The sequence below is a fragment of the Delphinus delphis genome, chromosome 3, assembly GCF_949987515.2.
Source record: "Delphinus delphis chromosome 3, mDelDel1.2, whole genome shotgun sequence".
NCBI classification, from domain to species: Eukaryota; Metazoa; Chordata; class Mammalia; order Artiodactyla; family Delphinidae; genus Delphinus; species Delphinus delphis.
In genome coordinates, this window is record NC_082685.1 from 95,760,256 (window position 1) to 95,780,127 (window position 19,872).

The 19,872-nt window shown below is 37.2% G+C and overlaps 1 long non-coding RNA gene across 1 annotated transcript in view; it reads right to left on the reverse strand.

The window, feature by feature from the left end:
• Positions 1–19,872, reverse strand: part of LOC132423408 (uncharacterized) — a 345,018-nt gene that overhangs the window by 96,736 nt on the left and 228,410 nt on the right. The window contains exon 4 of the long non-coding RNA XR_009518985.1: positions 15,423–15,509. This is a non-coding gene — a long non-coding RNA (uncharacterized lncRNA). The remainder of the gene's footprint in view (positions 1–15,422; positions 15,510–19,872) is intronic.

A 19,872-nucleotide genomic window follows, 5' to 3' on the forward strand; every position in this document is an offset into this window, starting at 1 on the left:
CTCCTGCAGTACTAGGGCAGTTAGAGCAGAGCCCTCTTTAAGGAGAGCATTTTCTCCCTTATTTACGCCTGCTCCTCAAGAGATATGAATACACAAGCTTATAGGAAATCTGACTCTAGTTCAGTTAGGAAAAAATAAAGCTCACATGATTACTAACCTTAGTACTGGGCACTTCACACTTTAAGTGCGTTTATCTAATTATTTGTTCATGTATCCATGAAATTAAGAATGAATTTTATAAAAATATTTCAACAATTAAATAATCTCAAATATCAGGAAATTGTACTGAATTATTCCTCTTTATTATGGTGATATGTAATAGTTTCTAATTTGGTTTTCTTTCTCTTACCTATTCCAGAAGCATTACTTCTGGATAAGCATATAAATAGACAATTATGAATCTTTTTTTTAATTGGGTTAAAATTAAAGAGTGCAAAACAGATAAAGATCAACCAATGTGTGAAAATATTTTTTCTTATTTTCTTTTAAATAATTATTTTAAAAATAAGACAATTACTGATATTGATTACTTGAATGTGTGAAAGACAATTCACCTTTTACATTCTGTCTTAAAATGGATGAGAATATAATTCAAATAGATCTGATGCTTGATTTTTTCATTTCTTCACTGGGTTACTACTAACTTTTTAAATTCTTTTTTAAGTTATTTGTGATTCATCTGGTGTTGGTCTACTTTTCAGATCTGAAGGATCCCTTATAAAAATGCATTCCCCAATTATCAGCCAACAGTTTAGATAAATGTCAAGTTCACATGCCTAAGGAGAAGAAAAGTTTTCTAACAACCTTCCCTTATCACTGAGGACACAGTTTGTTGTCCTTTAAATGCTAGATAGCACAGATATAATTGCCTCAGAAGTGTAGAAACATAAATTTCTGTTTCTTGAGGCACCTATAACACAGACATTAGAGGTCAAAAACAGAGCAACAGGGACCATGAAGATACAACGCTGCTTAGTTATTATTGTTCAAAAATGATAAATTTCATAGCACAAAGAATAGGAGAAGTTACAGAAGCACTGGTCGAATGAAATCTGAAAAGAGCAAGCAAATGACACATCTTTTCATAAGAGCAGGTATATCTGCTCCTTCAGTCTTCAAAGCTGCTCTTACAACTCTTGATCTAGTGATTTCCCCAAAGCCCTAACTGCTGATCAACATGAATTTCTTGACAAATAAAAATTTCATATATATGAAATATATTTTAAGGAAACAATTATATATTGGACGTTGTAGGTTTTGCTATAATAATGAAATAAAACATTGATTATGTTTACATCATTGAAAAAACTTGGAGTGTGGTACATAAATAAGAAGATAATTTGATGGAGGAAGTAAAAGAAAGAAAATGTGTACTGTGGGTTGAATACATAAGCAATAAAATATTATAGAATTGAGGTTATGTTGCACTGAATGAATCTGAATGTATTCTAGATGAATTTCTGGCTAATTTTGCTATTACAGTGAGATATTTAGCACTATAACACTAAATTTACTGTTATGTATCCTTCTAATATTAAATTCAACAACACCAACAAGAAAATATTATGCACAATTTGGGCTACCAACTAAAAATAAAACACGCCACTAACCTCTAGGAATTTTTCTTCCTAAAAAGAAGAGAAACCAGATAAATACAAAACAAACCATAGTGTAGTACTTTAATTAAGTGACCTGTAAAGCAAAGCACTAGGACTGAGAAGAGGATAGCATCATGACATGAAGGAACTTGATAAGGGTCACAGGGTAGATACTTGTTGGTTTGGGGCCAGCTGGCAAACTTCCTTTGGGACACCAGACTGCACCAACTCTCAGTCCATGTGGGTGAGTGGGCCTTCACCCTTGAACACAGGGAGCTGAGTGCATGACTCAGATCTGGCCAATCAGAACACCTAATAGCCTAGACATACCAACTGATTCAGGGGTGGGCATGTGACCCAAGCTGGCCACCTCCAAGTGAATTCTACTACTTGTGTGGAAGCCAGGATAACAAATGCTTTCTTCTTCAATCTACTTGAACCCTGAGGGGAGGTTTGACAACCACTTGCCATCATGTGTCATCTGAGAAGGTGAACTAGTATTCTGTAGTTGTCATAACAAATCACCACAAATTTGGTGGCTTAAAACAACAGAAATTTATTTTCTCACAGTTCTGGAGGGTAGAAGTTTAAAGTCCAAAATTAAAGTATCCTCAGGGCAATGCACTCTCTGAAAACTCCAGGGAAGAATCCTTCCTTGCTCTTCCTAGCTTCTGGTGATCGCCAGCAATCCTTGGGGTTCCTTGGCACATAGACACATTACTACAATCTCTGCCTCCACCTTCACGTGGGGTCCTTTTGTGTCTCCTCTGTGTCTCTGCGTCCTGTGTCCAAATCTCTGTTTCCTCATAAGGACATCAGTCATTGGATTTGGGGTACACCCTAATCAAGTATGACCTCATCTTAACTTGATTACATCTGCAAAGATCCTATTTCCAAATAAGGTCATATTCACAGGCATCAGAGGTTAATACTTCAACATATCCTCTTGGGGGACACACATCAACCCATAAGAGACTAGAGAAGACAAAGAGACCTTCAGGTCATTCATAATGACCTAATACTGCTTAATTTAGCACTGAAAATATATGCTGTGAATGAAATTAACTATAATCTCCTTTAGTGAAGCATACAATTTATATATAATGGCACTGGGAAGTGATACAACTCTTCTATCTCTGATAAATGATACTGGGTAAGGGCATCACAGAAAATGTGCTGGATTTCTCTTCTGCAGAATAACTGAAATCATGGTACTTTTATTTCAAATAACTTATTAAACTCAAGGAAGACTCTCAGTAGAAAAGAATGTCAGATAATATCATTAAATAGCCAACAAAGTTCAGAGCTATTTAGAAACAAAAATGAACCAAACAAGTTGAATCATTTCAGATGGTCACTTACTAGTCACAAATAGTTTCAATGATGTAGCTACATATGAGTGATGTCTTATTCATCAAGGAATGTCTTATGGAACTAACATTGGATATAGTCTTCTAGCCAGCTCTATAACTCCAGGAACAGCCTTTAATTGCTCTATCCAGCTCTATAACTTCGGGAACAACCTTTAATTGCTCTGGGTTTCTTTTTTCTGTAAAATGAAGAGTGGATAATCAAGATAATCTCAAAAGTCCCTTTCTCCTCAAAAATGTTTGCATAAAAAATTTATATTTTTACCATGGTCATTTTATTTACATAGCCTGTACTTCACAGCTCAATAAAAGAGATTAATTATAGTATGTTCCAGTGTGCCTGATGGTGTCTTTTACCATGTGAGAATAAAAAGCATAAGGAGGGAATTCCCTGGCAGTCCAGTGGTTAGGATTCCGGGCTTTCACTGCCAAGGGCCTGGGTTCAATCACTGGTCAGGGAACTAAGATCCTGCAAGCCGCATAGCACAGCCAAAAAAAAAAAAAAAAAAAGCATGAGGAAATTTTTTAGTCACAAGATGGCTACCACAGCTCCAAGCATCACGTCTTCACAAATCAATGTCCAAAGCAGGAAGATAGGAAGAGTAGAGACTCCTCTTACATATATTTGTGCTAAGGAGGCAAACCCTCCTCAAAAGTCTCCAAGCAAACTTCTCCTCAGGTTCGATTAGCCAGGACTGAGTCACAGGTCCACGCCATTAACAACAAAGGAGGAAGGGAAAACCAGTATTTAGTATTTTCAGCCTCTGCTATGAGAGACAGCAAGGTAGAAAGGGGAGAGAGAATTGTTCATTAGGCAACAAATAGGGCCAGCCAGAGGCCCCAAAAGAAAGTGACTTTAGAACCTTTGTAATAGACACTGACAGTCTCCTAGGAAGAGAGAGAGCAGGGTCTTCAGTGGATTTAGTGAGAGAGAAGGATTTCAGCGATATCAATTTTTGTCAGTCATGCCAACAACTTTGGCGTGTCCTACGTAATGTCACTTACTAGGTGCATGACCTTGGATTAATTATTTAGTATCCTTACAGGGCTCAGTTTCCTCATCTATAAAATAGGTATAACACTTACCTCATGGTTTATTCTGAGGATTAAATGAAAGAACATGTGTAAAGTGCCTATATAGTGCCTGAAATACAGTAGATCCACAATAAATATTAGTTTCCCCTCTACTCCTCTTTCTCAGAAAGAGGGCCCTTAACATAATTAATTCATATTAATTACATATAATCTGTCTGTCTCTCTGTCTCGCTCTCTTCCTTTCCTAACTACATACTGCTTGGCAAGGAGCTGTGGGTAAACAATCCTTAAAAGTGGGTCATTAATGGTCTGGCAGAGTATATACTGTGATGCTTAGCTCCACTCTTTCAGGAATAAACTGAGCAGACCTTTCCCTGAGGAGATTCCTCAAAAAAGGCATCCCAGGGACATGGTCACTCTCAACCCTTGAGTACTTCTTTTAATATTCTGTGTGATATAATTTAAAGTATGCATAAAGGACCTCTACTGCATCCCAAAGTACAATGGATGAAAAGAACTCATGGGGTAAAGAAATTTGTTTGAGTTGCAAACTAAACTAGTCACTTTTATTAAAGAACACTATTTTTACTTGAAAGAATGACAGTAAAACTATGGTTATTGAGAACTGGGCATTTGGCAAACATTTTCTTAAAAATAAATGAAGTGAGCCTGTAACTTCAAGGAAAATGACAGGCAGTCTTTGATGACAATGACAAAACTTGAGCTTTCAAACCAAAATTAGAATTTTGGAAAACATATCTGTCACCATAAACTTGACAGCTTCCCAATATCTAACGACTTTACTATATGTGATTTTTTAAAAAACACTATATGAGGAAATATACAAACATGTGGAGGATCTGCATAACTAAGTATACCAATATTTTTCAAATAACCAATGCACAATACAAAGTCATGCCTGGGTAAAAGATCCACTCAAAGTTCATGTAAGACCAATGGATTTTATTGTAACAGAATATGAAAAGTTTGCTGATATGGTTTCAGAATCCACGTTACAACTAACATTTAAGAAACTACCACTTGTCAAGTTTTAATGTAGTATCAAAGAAGAATATCCACATTTATCTAAAAGAAACAATGAAATTACCTATGTGAGACTGGGATTTCTTTAAATAAAACATATACCAATAGATCACTGGAGAAGTAGAGATGATAAATCAGCTATTTTCTCATAACCAATTGTTAAAGAGATTGCAAAATGTAAAACGAGGCCTCTATTCTCACTAATTTTTTGTTTGGGGAAAATAAAGAGATTTTTTTTTAACAAAAATATGTTATTTGTGTTAGCATGCAATGAGTTTAGTATTATTTTTAATGAATACATATAAGTATTTAAAAATTTTTTCAGTTTTGTATAATAATATGGTAAATATGAATATCTATAATCTATATAACCAAAAGCTCTATAGAGTCCTCAGTAATATTTAAGGGCATAAATGTCCTCAGACCAAAAAGTTTGAGAACCTTTGCTGTACAATATTTCGTTGTGAGCAAGGATTTAATTTTAACAGTAACTTCTGGGAATATACTTGAGATAGTATATATTTAGCTTAATTTCCTCATCTGGCCTTTCTGCTTGTGGTTTCTTCTACTCTCCAACCCTTCTTGCACTGGGCCAATCAGATCATCCTCCAGTCTAGTACATACAGTGGCTGTTACATCAGGTGCACTTTCTTCCTCCTGGCAGGAATATCCCAGAAGGATTTACCAAGAATGAGGGACTGTGCTGTGGCTTTAAGGATTTGGCCAGAAGGAGGTCAGAGGAGGACAGAGCAAACTAGAGCAATGTAAGCACAAGACTTTTTCTTGGACTATGGATATAATTTCCTGGGCTTCTCAGTTTAACAGCATCTTCTAACACCAAATATAAAACATTCTCCCTGTGTCTCTGTAACACATAACCCCATTTTATTCTCATCAAAATGCCTAATACAACCTGGGGTTTTTCTTGATTTTTATCACTTTATTTTCATTCCTCCTCACTACCTTCCCCAGAATATGAACTCCAAGATTTCAGAAACCTTGTCTGTCTTCTTTATTGACTAGAACTGTGTCTGGGACACAGTAGGTACCTAATATATATTTATTTAATAGCTTAATCATCCCCTCTTCATAAATCTGTTTATTTTGCAATTCATAGAAGGCAAATGAAAATTCCAAGATCTAAAATTCTCTTTTATTTCATGGGATATTAGGCCTTCCCTATTTGAGTATATAAGAAAATAACACCATAAAGTATTCTACAAAGTTTCCAGGAGCTAAATTTTGACTTAAAATATTGCCTATAATCCATGATTATATCACTGGATAAGAAAAAGCATTTGACAAAATTCCACACTCATTCATGATAAAAACTTTCAGAAAACTAGAAATAGAGGGAAACTTCCTCAACTTGATAAAGCTAATATAGTTAATAATGAAAGACTAAATGCTTTCCCCCAAAGATCAGAAACAAGACAAAGACACCTGCATTCTTATTCAACATACTACTGGAAGTTCTAGATGTTGCAATAAAGCAAGAAAAGGAAATAAAAGGCAAACTGATCAGAAAGAAAAAAACAGATCTATTTGCAGATGACATGATTGTCTACATAGAAGAATCCCAAGGAATCTACAACAAAACTTCTAGTAATACTATGTCAGTTCAGCAAGGGTACAGAATACAAAATAAATATACAAAAATCAATTCCACTACTATATACTAGTAATGAACATCAAAATTAAAAATACCAATTACAATCAATCAAAAAAACCTGAAAATACTTAGGTGTAAACCTAACAAAATTTGTACAGGATTTGTATGCTGAATACTACAAAATGCTAATGAAAGAAATCAAAAAAGATTTAAATAATGTAAAGACATATCATGTCTCTGGACTGGAAGACTCAACAAAGTAAAGATGTTAATTCTCCTTAAATTAATACATAGGTTTAATCCAATTCCTATCAAAATCCTAGCCAGAATTTTTGTAGATGTAGGCAAGATTATTCTTCCTAAAATTTATGTGGAAGGGCAAAGGAATTAGAATAGTTTTTAAAAACATTTTAAGAAGAATAATGGAGGAGAAATCAGTCTACCCAATTTTAAGATTTATTGTGTAGCTACAGTAATCAAAATTGTGGGGTACTGGTGGAGGGAAAGACATATAGATCAATGGAACAGAATCAAAAACCTAGAAATACACCCATACAAATATACCTGACTGACTTTTGACAAAGGTGCAAAAGTGGTTTAATGGAGGAAGAATAGCCTTTTCAATGAACGGTGCTGGAGCAACTGAAGAAGGAAGGAAGAAAGGAAGGAAGGGAGGGAGGGAGGCAGGGAGGGAGGAAGAAAGAAAGAAAATAAATAAGTAGGAACCTCAACCTAAATGACTTATACAAAAATTAACCCAAAAAGGATCATGGCCTTAAATGTAAAATGTAAAACTATGTTACCTTCCAACTAGTAGGAAAAAACAGGAGAAAATCTTTGGGATTGAGATCTAAGCAAAGAGTTCTTAGACTTGACACCAAAAGGACAGCCCATAACAGGGAAAATCAATAAACTGTCCTTTCACCAAAAGGAAAACTTTTTCTCTGCAAAAGACCATAAAAAGACAGACTAGAAGAAAATATCTTCAAACTACATATGCAACAAAGGCCTACTATATAGGATGTATAAAGAACTCTTAAAACCAAACAGTAAAAAAAACAAACCATGCAATTAGAAAATGGGTAAAAGACATGAAGGTGTGTTTGTCCTTGTCATAGCAGTTGTTTGCAGAAGACTTAAGTTAAAGACATAAAAAGTATATGCAGGGACTTTCCTGGTGGTGCAGTGGTTAAGAATCTGCCTGCCAATGCAGGGGACATGGGTTTGAGCCCTGGTCTAGGAAGATCCCATATGCCACGGAGCAACTAAGCCCCGTGTGCCACAACTACTGAGCCTGTGCTCTAGAGCCTGCGAGCCACAACTACTGAGCCCCCATGCCACAACTACTGAAGCCTGTGTGCCTAGAGCCTGTGCTCCACAACAAGAGAAGCCACTGCAATGAGAAGCCCATGCACCGCAGCAAAGAGTAGTCCCCGCTCACTGCAACTAGAAAAAGCCCACGCACAGCAACAAAGACCCAATGTAGCTAAAAATAAATAAATAAATAATTCAAAAAAAAAAAAAAAATATATATATATGCAGATATGAATGTCACTGAATGCTAGAGGAGAAACTGAAAAAAGAAACAGACTGGACTTTGGAATTCCTACTCATGATGTTATTTAGTACTAAATAACCCAGAATATATAGATGCTGAACTAATAAATTATAGGCCAACCTCTGTGGTTATAGCTGGGATCTTCCTCATATGGTGTTTTCACTGTCAATCCCAGGAGGGGTCTGGACTCGAAGTGTAGAAACTATGGGGAGTAGGACTGGCACTGGAGAAAAGAAAAATTCTCTCCTCTCTAGGGGCCTCTTGGGAGTACTTAAACACTCCCAAACTGAGCTAGAGAGTGAGAAATCCCTTTAGCTGCCCTGAGGCACGGCTGGTCCTACAGGCTTTGTCCTGGATGTAGGTTATTCTATGTAGTACTTCCCAACATGATCTGGTCCACATCCCACGTTGGGTGAAGTTTTGTGGGAACTTGCAGCCTTGTCTCTGCTTGTGGAATTAGGAGAAGAACTGGTTTTTGCTTGGAACTGAGAAGCTAAGGGCACAGAGGGGACTCTCCCCACCGCCAACACCAAGTCAGAGAGATAGTAAAAACATCTTCACGTCAACCTCATGAGGGTGACTGACAACAGAGGCAATGTGTAGTGTCTTTGCAGAAAGCCCAAATGGAAAAACACGAAGACCTGCCCCATCCTGCACATCCTCAAGACAGCACCCTTGGGACAGGAGGAAAAGTCAGTGCAAAGTTTGCGGGAGGGGCCGATTTCAGGCGATCGGGTTGGTCTGTGAGACTGGAGTTCATATCACTTATGTAGTTAGAGGAAATAAGATAATATTTTGTAGTCATTGGTTGTTGAGGCTAGGACATTTGGTTTCACTAAGCTAAAAGTTCACTCTCCCCTTTTCAATAACACGTTGTCTTTTCATTAGAAGCCTTAAATAGCAGGGTTTTTCTCTGCTCTTCCATTCCTTTGAAACCCTACTCATAATTAGCTTCCCGCAACTCCTCCTAGGTTTCTTCCACCATTACTCATCATCCTGGTCTATTTGTGTTACAGATTATGATTCTCAACCTCCATTGGTTTCACCAAGTTTAGTACCATTTTGTTATTTTAAGTTCATATTGCTAATCTTTGGGGAACATACAAAACTCCCTTATTACTAGTTTCAATGCTTTCAAGTTAATCTGATAATGTTCAGTAAAGTTCTTAATCTGAGGTTTGTGGCTATGAAGGTTAATGAATAAAATTCAAGCTATCTATGAGTCTGGAAGGAACACATTTCACATCTTTCTTTTTTTTTAATTAAAAAAATTTTTTTTTCTTTCTTTTTTTTTGGCTGCATCGTCTTAGTTGCGGCACGCACGTGGGATCTTCACTGACGCATGCGGGATCTGTGGTTGCAGCTCGCAGGCTTCTCTCTAGCTGTGGTGTGCTGGTTTTTCTCTCTAGTTGTGGCACTCAGGCTCCAGAGAGCATGGGCTCTGTAGTTTGTGGCACACGAGCTCTCTCATTGAGGCGCATGAGCTAAGTAGTTGTGGCGCACAGGCTTAGTTGCCCCTCCCCATGTGTGATCTTAGTTCCGCAACCAGGGATCAAACCCATGTCCCCTGCACTGGAAGGCTGATTCTATATCACTGGACCACCAGGGAAGTCCCTCACATCTTTATTATTATTAACCTTTAACTGAAATTGAGCATTTCCTTATATTACTAAGGTAAGCAACAAATCACAATGAAGTAAATGGAACACAGCAGCTACTATTATTCTAATTGCTTTAGGTATCTCAAAACTCATTTATGTTTATCACTAGTTAAAATTATTGTTATTAGATGTGCCATTAGATCTTGTTATTTCATATGTTTATAAGGAGGCACATATATCACAAATTTCAAAAAATATTTTGATAACACTTTCAATATAATTGGTTTCTTCTGTAACCCTATATTTTATGCAAAAAAAAATTATTCTGAGAGGGGATTCACAGGCTTAACTAAACTGTCCAAGGCAATAATAGCACAAAAATGATTTTAACTTCTTGGAATGGCCAAAAGTCTCTACAACGTAATAGCTAAAAGATTAAAAGCAACCTAAACACCCAATAACAGATTAGTGAAATAAATTATGATATATATATATAAACTAGAATATTATGCAGTCACTAAAAATTCTCTAGAACACTTTAATGGCTTACATGGATAGATATCACAATATATTATGTAAAAGAAAAAGGTGTGCATATGGTCATTTTTGTAAATCACATATACATATACATGTATACATACCTACAATACACATGTACAGAAAATGTGTATCAAGACACACAAAAATCCTAATGGTGGTTACTTACAGTTGGTAGGAACTGCAGGTAATCTTATCTCATTTGTAAAAAGTTTCTATCCATTTGTAATTATTTTTTCAAGAAATATTTTAAAATTATTATCTTTAAATAAAGTCCTAAGAAAATATCCAAAAAGATGTATTATTCTTACCTCTGATCAGTTCTTTGTACATTCATTCAACAAATAAACCTCAGTTCAATGGTCAAATGATAGAGAATGAATTAATGTTATCTATAAAATCCGCTGTCACTATGGAAAAAAAAATCTACTGATTTTCATACAATGATTTAGCAGCTAAATCAGCAGAACTTTTAATTAAGCACCACTTATCAACTTTCTAGGCTATGGGACCTAAAGTAAATTGTCGTTGGCACAAGTATCAGATATTCATTCCTTTCAAAATCATGTCCCACCAATCATTAAATAATTTTATCTTCACAAAGTCTTTTGTTTTATTTTGTTTTGCCAATTGGGATTTTTGCTTTGTAAGTGTCTTTTAACAAAGTAAAAATAAATTCAGATCCCCTCATACAAATTCTCCTCTTAAAAATAAGCATATTTTATCACAATACATGTTTCTGAATTCACATTCCCTGAAACAAAAACTTTTCTCTCCCCTAGGATTGTGCCACACTAAACAATTTTGAATGATTCTGAATCATATTGTCACTGGAAAAAATATTCACTGTTATTTTATTTTTATACCTGGGTATTAGGAATTCCAAAATGCCTATCATATCCCTTTATGCTAACATTTTGTTAGCTGGAAGAAATATGCTAGGTTCTAATAATGCTCCTAAGTGAGGTTTTATGACTTTTAAACACAACTTCTCTAAAAGCAGACATTCATCTAATATGCAAGATGTGACGATAAAGGAATTGGCCTGATATTATTCTTTTTGTTCATAAAAGCATCAGAATTTACATAGGAAATGAATGTCATCCCCTCTGAGCAGTCACCTTGGGACCCTCCAGACAAACCTTGATGATGTTTGCCTTTGTTTAGAACAATCTTAGGACCTTTCTTTTGGACTTGCCTTTACTCTGTTCCTTTATTTTAAAAAGAAATGTCTTTAAAGATAGCCAAGTGTTGCCCTTTAAAGTTAGATTCGATCTTCATCAATAGCTAAAACTAATCTAGAGCAGGAGATGGGGTCCTGGGTGCCCTGGGTAGAAAAATATTGGATGTGACAAAAGGATTAGGGGTAATGCAGTGTGACACTCTAAATTAGGGGTGATATTTTAAATATTCAGCAATAGGTATGGAAGGACACAGATCAATCAGAATAGACGTCACTGAAGCAAGGTACTAGAGGGCTTTGCCCAAGATCCAAGTATTAACTCTTTAGTAGCAGGATTGTGAGTCCTTCTAGAGGGTCCAGTAGGGGAAACTGTAGCAGTGGGGATGAGTGGGCACTTGGGGGTTTCTGAGCTGTGACATTAACAAACCAATAAAGGAGATTTGGGGTATTTTAATGTCAGCTGAATATTGGTCCTTCCAAAAAGTAAAGAGGCCACTGCTGTTTTTGTGGGGCTTGGGCATTGACTCTGAAGGCACTTGCCCAAAAGTTGTTTGAAGGTGTTGAAAGCAATAGCAGCAATATTGGAATAAATGCATAGGATCTCAGGATAATGATTTTGAAGGCATTGCTTATCTAAATATTTAGACTCTCTAAATTCATTAAGAACAGGCACCATACCTTTTTTAACTTTTTCTCACTAGTACCTAATACAGTGCTTTAAGATATAGTAGCTGCTTAATAAATATTTGTTGAATGAATGGCATGTTCGTTAAAGAAAAATAACTTCCAAGCAAAATCTCATCTTTAAGGCTTTTAAACATTATTTTTATTTTTTAGATCCATAAACTTTCTTTATTTTATTGGAAATAATTCTAAAAATCTCTTTGAAGAAAGAAATCCACCAATATTTATTCCCGATTCAAAACCTTTTGATAGCTACCTACTTCTTTCTGGAAAGCAGTCATTTACAATGATCTTTTAATTATTACGTAACTTGAAAAGCCACAGGCAGCTGTGAATCTGTCTTTAACTCCTGGAAGTTCCTATTATTTCTAGCCAAAAAGAGTCTTCCTTTTAGCACATAGGATTTGAGCTTTCCCAGGGTTAGGGTACTCTACTGTGGCTGCTGGCCAATATTCATCAGGCAAAGGGTATCTAGTACTGTGCACTTCATACATCAGTTCCTTCTCCTAACCACCCCTTTCATAGTTGAGGAAATTCAGCCCCAGAATAGCTCTGCAACCTCCCCACATTTACACAGCTAGCAAATGGTGAAGGTACCAGTTGAATCTAACCAACTTGATTCCAGGGCTAAGCACCCTTGACCAACACAGTATAGTGAGCAGGAGCTGGTTCATCTTCAGTCAATCAACAGGGTAGGAATTGAAGGATTTCCTGTACCTGAAAAGTACCTCAGAGCTCCTATTACGTTGACGCTTAGAAACGAGCTCTCAGAAGGAAGACTTCATTGTACGTTCACCTTACAAGTGTTTACTGAACACATACATACGTAGGCAGTGTTCTAGGTTCTAGGAGGACAGGTAAGAGAACCACAATCTCTTTCTGCTTGGTAAATGCAGAACCTAAACTTACTCAAGTCTCCTAGGGCTCCTTTTTCCACTACTACAAATGGGGACAAAAACTGAACCCCTGTATTCAGTTTGAATTCTGAATCCAAAGCAATCATCATCCTCGATGAATTGCAAAACAGACATATCTCTAGAAAGCAGGAGATCTACTGCTTTCTTCTTTCTGGATTCCCTAGGGGAGTATTCATTCGATCTCCTTTGACATCCTGTCCTTATAAGGAAAGCAACAGGGGCAGGAGGAGGTGGTGGAAGTTAGGATTGAAGCACATAGACTATTTGAAACACAGATGATATATAAACATTCCATTGATGTGGCAGCATTTTCCTGTTACTGCAGGATTCCCCTGTATAATGTTAATACTGAGCCAGTGCCCCACAGGCTAATTGTTTCATATATGAATTTTATCTTTTAGGAGCCATTTCTAGTTATACAGTGGTCTTATGTGTTATCATAATTAGAAACAATAGAAACATTAACTGAACTTTGTACCTTTCTTGAACGATTAAGTTGTACTTTAAAGGGAGGTTAATAAATAACCAACGAGAAGGCTATCAAAGAACTAACCCTAGAATAGTAAACTGTACTAAATGTCCCAAGCAAGCTGAGAGATTAAAAAACACTAACTTTTCACCAAAAATTATCTCCCATGTGCTGAAAAGCTGGTCTGCTATAAGGGAGTTGATGACTCCACCCAACCCCTGCGCCAGTAAGATTTCAAGAGAAAATAAGAATTTCTAACAATAACAACAACAAAATAAAGAGTTCTTTCCATGTTTTCCTAAAATCCCAAATCCCCAATATTAGAGTCATCCTAATGTTCTCATTTATTTTTAATTTTTTTTTATCTCATGAGGCATGGCCTTAAATCTCCCTTTTGGAACAAAGTACAAAGTAAACTTTAAGAAAGAAGCAAACAGACAAACAAATACATAAATCGATAATTGAGAGGATTTCACTCTTTCACCTGAAGATTTTATCCTTGTGAAACTACAACTTCCTTTGGGAGAGAGAGTTGGTGTTTTAAGCGGTGTTCAGTCATTTTCACTTTAGTGTAAACAAGTACTTGAGTCTTTCTTAAGAACAGATTTTGCTAGAAGGTAAAAAGTGATATTTTTCCCCCTTTTCTGAGAGGCAAAGATTCCAGAACATTCCTTACTCTGATTTTGGCCCAAGAACAGGACTGCTCTACCTTTAAAACTGAATGCCAAAATCTTTCTCTCTCAAAAGTAAAATGCTGGGGTATACCCATCTTCTATTATTTGGAAGAGAAATTATATTTAAATCTCAAATTTAAAGGAACTTCTCCTTCAGACTCCTTTCTTACATTCAAAAGCAAATAATCAAGTTAACCATCTTGTAGTCACATCACCCATAAGAATAAAATGTTAGAGCATTTTTGTCAAAGAGATTACGGAAAATCAGTCCCTTTATCTCATGGAGTGTTTCTGAATTTTCTGGTCCTTTAAGCTTTACCCTCTCCTGTGTTTAAGTCAAAAACATAGATCAATAATACATGATGTTCAAACTTTGCAATTTCAGGCTCAAGAATGATATGGAGCATGAAAATGGACATTACAACACACAGTTGTGCTTCACAGAAACTATGGTGTAATATGCTGAAAAATAGCTTCAAGTCATAAAAATGCAATGCACCGACCCCCCGGAAAGAATTGTGTCCACGGGTCCCGGAATGATGTCTGTTGTCCAACACCCTCACTCCACGTCTGAGCCCTTTCACTCCATGTGGTTTTTCCCTCAGGGATCATTATTGGGTTTCATAATGATTAGTTTGTGTATGAAAAAGGAAAGCTCAAGACTATAATTTCAGACATACTTAAAAAAAAACCATATAAAGAAAATTCAGTAGCGAGACAAGTAATCTCCTGGAGCCTGCTGTGACCAAGAGTATACCTGTGAGAGTGACAAGTTGAAAAATGAATGTCTCAACACCCAAGTGGACAAACCACAGAGAGGAAAGCTTTGTGTCCCTGTAGCTTAGGGAGTTCTGATCTCCTGGTCCCTGCTTCAGACATAAGGAGAGCACCCACAGAGAAGCAGACAGTTGCTGGTAAAGCAAGTCAGAAATTCAGTGATAGGGAAACGGGGAATATTTCTTTTAATTTTGGCAAACACATACTTAAAAAGATACTTATCAGTAAAGACCTAAGTGAAGGGTAGATTCAGGTAAAGTGGGGCTCTGAAAGCAAGGCCCAGAGGTAAAAGGTGGATTAAGCACAGAAAGTCTGAAGGAGGAGTTAGGGCCACATTGGGAGTCAGGAAGGCAGGGCACATACCTGGTGAATGGTTCTTCAGCACCACACCTGCAAAGGCTCCTTTCTCTACAGATTCCCAAGTCCTCTCACCTGGAGAGGCAGCATAGCCTAGAGAAGAGAAAAAGCTGGCTTTAAATCCCGGGTTGGCCCCTCACTCTCTATGGGACCTTGAGCCAATTACTTAATAGCTACGTACCTCAGTTTCCTCATCTATGAAGAGGGATGACAATAAGAGAATCAGTACAGTAAAACCCTGGACAACAATGCTTGGCACATAACAATCACTCAATAAATGTAACATGTAAACATATTACTTCCCTTTTTTTTTAATTTTTATAATTTTATTTATTTATTTTTTGGCTGCGTTGGGTCTTCGTTGCTGCGTGCAGGCTTTCTCTAGTTGTGGCGACTGAGGGCTACTCTTCGTTGCAGTGCACAGGCTTCTCATTGTGATGGCTTCTCTTGTTGCAGAGCATGGGCTCTAGGTGCGTGGGCTTCAGTAGTTGTGGCACATGGGCTCAGTAATTGTGGTTCATGGGCTCTAGAGCGCAAGCTCAGTAGTTGTGGCACGCGGGCTTAGTTGCTCTGTGGCATGTGGGATCTTCCCGGACCAGGGCTCGAACCCATGTTCTCTGCACTGGCAGGCGGATTCTTAACCACTGCGCCACCAGGGAAGTCCCATATTACTTCCCCTTTTAAAAAAAGTTTGAGGGCTTCCCTGGCGGTGCAGTGGTTGAGAGTCTGCCTGCCGATGCAGGGGACACGGATTCGTGCTCCGGTCCGCGAAGATCCCACACGCCACGGAGCGGCTGGGCCCGTGAGCCATGGCCGCTGAGCCTGCGCGTCCGGAGCCTGTGCTCCGCAATGGGAGAGGCCACAACAGTGAGAGGCCCGCGTACCGAAAAAAAAAAGTTTGAAAATGTGTCTTACCCCCTCCCCTGTACTTATGATCTAATGAAAAGAAAGGGTAGCTTGTTCACCCTCCCTTCCTTTGGTGGAATAAATTGAGGAGTTTTCTACATTTTTATTTATATTCATCTCTGTATTCCTCTATATACAAAAAATAAATCCCTCAAAACAACAGCATACAAATTAAGATCTGTGTGTCTTTTAGAATAGACAGATGAGGAGGGGAGAAGTTGGGAGCCTGTGTTCCTCTGAAGACAGAAAATTAAGAGGTAGAAACTGGGAAAAAGAAGCCTGTGGGAAGAAAAAGGGAAATAGCAGAAATAAGTGAGCATTGGTCTCTAGATTTTAACTGGGAGGTACATTTGGCCTGATAAAGACCAAGCTGTCCTGCTCAATCATCTACCCTAGTGATTCTCAACTGAAGGCGGTAGTAAGCTAAGAGCAGGGAGAAATGAAACTAATGACATTTGCTGGACATGTGAACATTAAGGCTGAATACAAATTCAAGAATTGCATGATTCTTGTAAGAGTCACATATGTGACCTTCTTGATTGAGAATGTCTGTTGAAAGGGGCATATACGTGATTTTCACGTACATTCCCTCAGTCAATAGCTTTATTCTAACAAGCAGTCATCATCTCTAAACTGAACTAAAGCAGCAGCCTTCTAGCTGGTCTTCCTCATTCCACTCTTAACTGACTGTGGTGATCTCTACACAGTCTGAGTTATCTTTGTAAAATACAAAAGTATATCACTGCCTAATCAGAACTTATCACACTTAGAATAAATTCAAATTCCTATCATGGGCGTGTGAGATTCTGCATTATCTGGCCTTGCCTTTTTTTTTTTTTTAACCTCCTTTCCCCCCCTCCCAAGTTTTCATTACAATGGTACTACACTGACCTGCAATTCCTCAGCTTATTCTGACCTCAGGGCCTTTTCACTGGCTATTGTCTCTCCCTGAAGCTCTTCTCTCACAACTGCTCAGGTCTTGGCTCAAATAGCACCTCCTCTTCCAAACTACCCCATCTAAAGAAGAGTCCCCCAACAGTTCTCTGATCCATTAAATTTTCCTTACAGCACTTGTCACTAGCTGAAATTCGTATACATTTACCTGCAAGTTTATTATGTCTTTCCCTTTATCAGAACATAGCTTCATGACAGCAGGGAACTTATTTATCCAATATCTAGCCTTGTTTGTGCCTGGCATAAAGTTAGCTCCCACTAGGTTTCTGTTGAATATGTAAATGAATAATATTCAAATAGAGCCTAGATGCTAAAAGAAGAGAAGGAAAATGTGTTTATGAGAATATATTTCTAAGGCACTGAATGGCTCAAAGGATATTAGAAAAAATTTTCTCAGGGGTTCAAAAAGTTTTGAGCAATGTTTATATATTCAATTGATTGATTTATTTAATTGATTCAATTGATTGATTGTTTATATATTCAATTGTTTCTTATGCCTGTAATTCAAGGCCTAGCCTCTTGTCAACAGTTGAAAGCCTTTTAGATCATCTATACAGAGAAGATTGGGATAGAGTCTCATTAGAGACAACAGTCCAGATCAGACTACAGACTCTAAAAACTAGTTAGAGGACCTTTGGGCCGCTCTTCCATTCTGCCTTGATAATGCTATTACTAAGACAGTGACTCAAGCTATAACAAAATGAAACATTCACAAAAATGAAAAATTATTTCAAAATAACAAAAGTCCCAATTAAAGTCTTCTTCCACAGAAATAAACATTTTAAACCAATATGCCATTAGAGATTGGAAAGAATGAATCACTAATCTGGTAAATTAAAAATTTTGGCACAAACATGTTATCTCTGGCATTTTTACATATCCATATTTCATAATTAGGTCCATAACTCCTTTTCCTCACGTGAAACTAATTCCTCTTTCAAGCTCAAAGCAAACCATATTTTAAAAACAGTTCAGTGCTTTCGTTTTGTGTTGATGTTTCAGATGTAACTTTTAAATAACCAATAATAAAACATTTGATACTAAGTGAATATTCAAATGTTAATGCCATAAAAAAAAGTTCTCTTTACGAATTTTATAGAATCTTTCGTCACAGATGCTCAGATGTTGGAGTTCACTTCATCTAATTGTTTTCCACAGCAGCAGGCAATTTAACTTACAGTCTCCTGGGGTACCTATTAAACATACAGATTCCTTAGTCCCATTCAGAGAGTTTCTGTTTCTATGCATCTAAGCAGAGGTCCAGGAATCTGTATTTGTTTAAAAGGCTTTCCAGGTGTTATTAAGGCCCGAAAACAGTGATTTTAATCCAATTTCCAACTTAGTCCAGAACACTTTTTCCACATTTCTTTTTTTTTTTTACTTGAAGTATAGTTAATTTACAATGCTGTATTAGTTTCAAGTGTACAGCAAACTTATTCAGTTATATATATTCTTTTTCAGATTCTTTTCCATTATAGGTTATTACAAGATATTGAGTATAGTTCCCTATGCTAAACAATAGGAATTTGCTGTTTACCTATTTTATATATAGTAGTATGTATATGTTAATCCCAAACTCCTAATTTATCATATTCCTAACAAATTGTTGCTCAGGTGTGTTTTGAGCTCTTCCGGAGGGGATAATCCCATCTCCGTGTAGTTTGTTAACATCTATTGGAAAGGTCTGATTATCAGAAAACTGTTTTTACTTTAAACTGAAATGGGTCTGCAGTGGCTTCCTCCCGTAAGTCTAGCTCTGCCCTCTGGCATAACAAGGGTTATTATATATGAAAGCCCTTCATGCATTTTAATGCAGCTTTCAGGTACCCACAAGTTTTTCTTCTACAGCTAGAGAGCTGGTTTCCCAAACAACTGCTCACAGACCCTATATCATCCAAAGTATGCCTGCACCCTACTGCACCATCCATATTCTCTTTTCAGAGCCTTCCCCTCCACCACTGTCAGAAGTAGAGTCCCTAACCCAGCTATGCGCCATTTGACCCTGCCTAGCAGTGGAGCAGCATGTTGCCAGAGATCATATGGAACCGTACATATCCTACACTGTTGCTTCTCAAATGCTGACATACCAAATGACACTACAAGGTGAAGAAAATGTCACCAGTCTATGCTGAAAGGAGAAAAATGGCTAAGTTCATTCAATCTAAAAGACTGTAGTACTTTCTTCCTGTATCGTGATCTGCCCAGGTCCTTTTGAAATTTTTGTTTTAAATGAAACTATAAAGATAATAGATAGTTTGCTTGGTTGGTTGGTTTCTTATGCTAGAAAGTCAGCCATCTTATATTGATGAGTCCTATTTCTTTAAGAGTTGTACTGGTCCCTGAAGACCAAAATCTGGGAACAACTGACCTAGACTTGCCTCCCGTGCTGATACACCGATGTTCTCTACTCCAACCCTTTCCTCTGGAACACCTACCACTTTACAAGACACAGTGGCTCACAAATCATTAGATCATTAGAATCAACGGAGTTTTATGAAAATACAGATTCCCAGGGCCAAACATCAGAAATTATGGTTCGGTAGGTCTGAGGTGAGTCTTGGTATCTGCATTTTTAAAAGCTCCCCAAATGATCCTG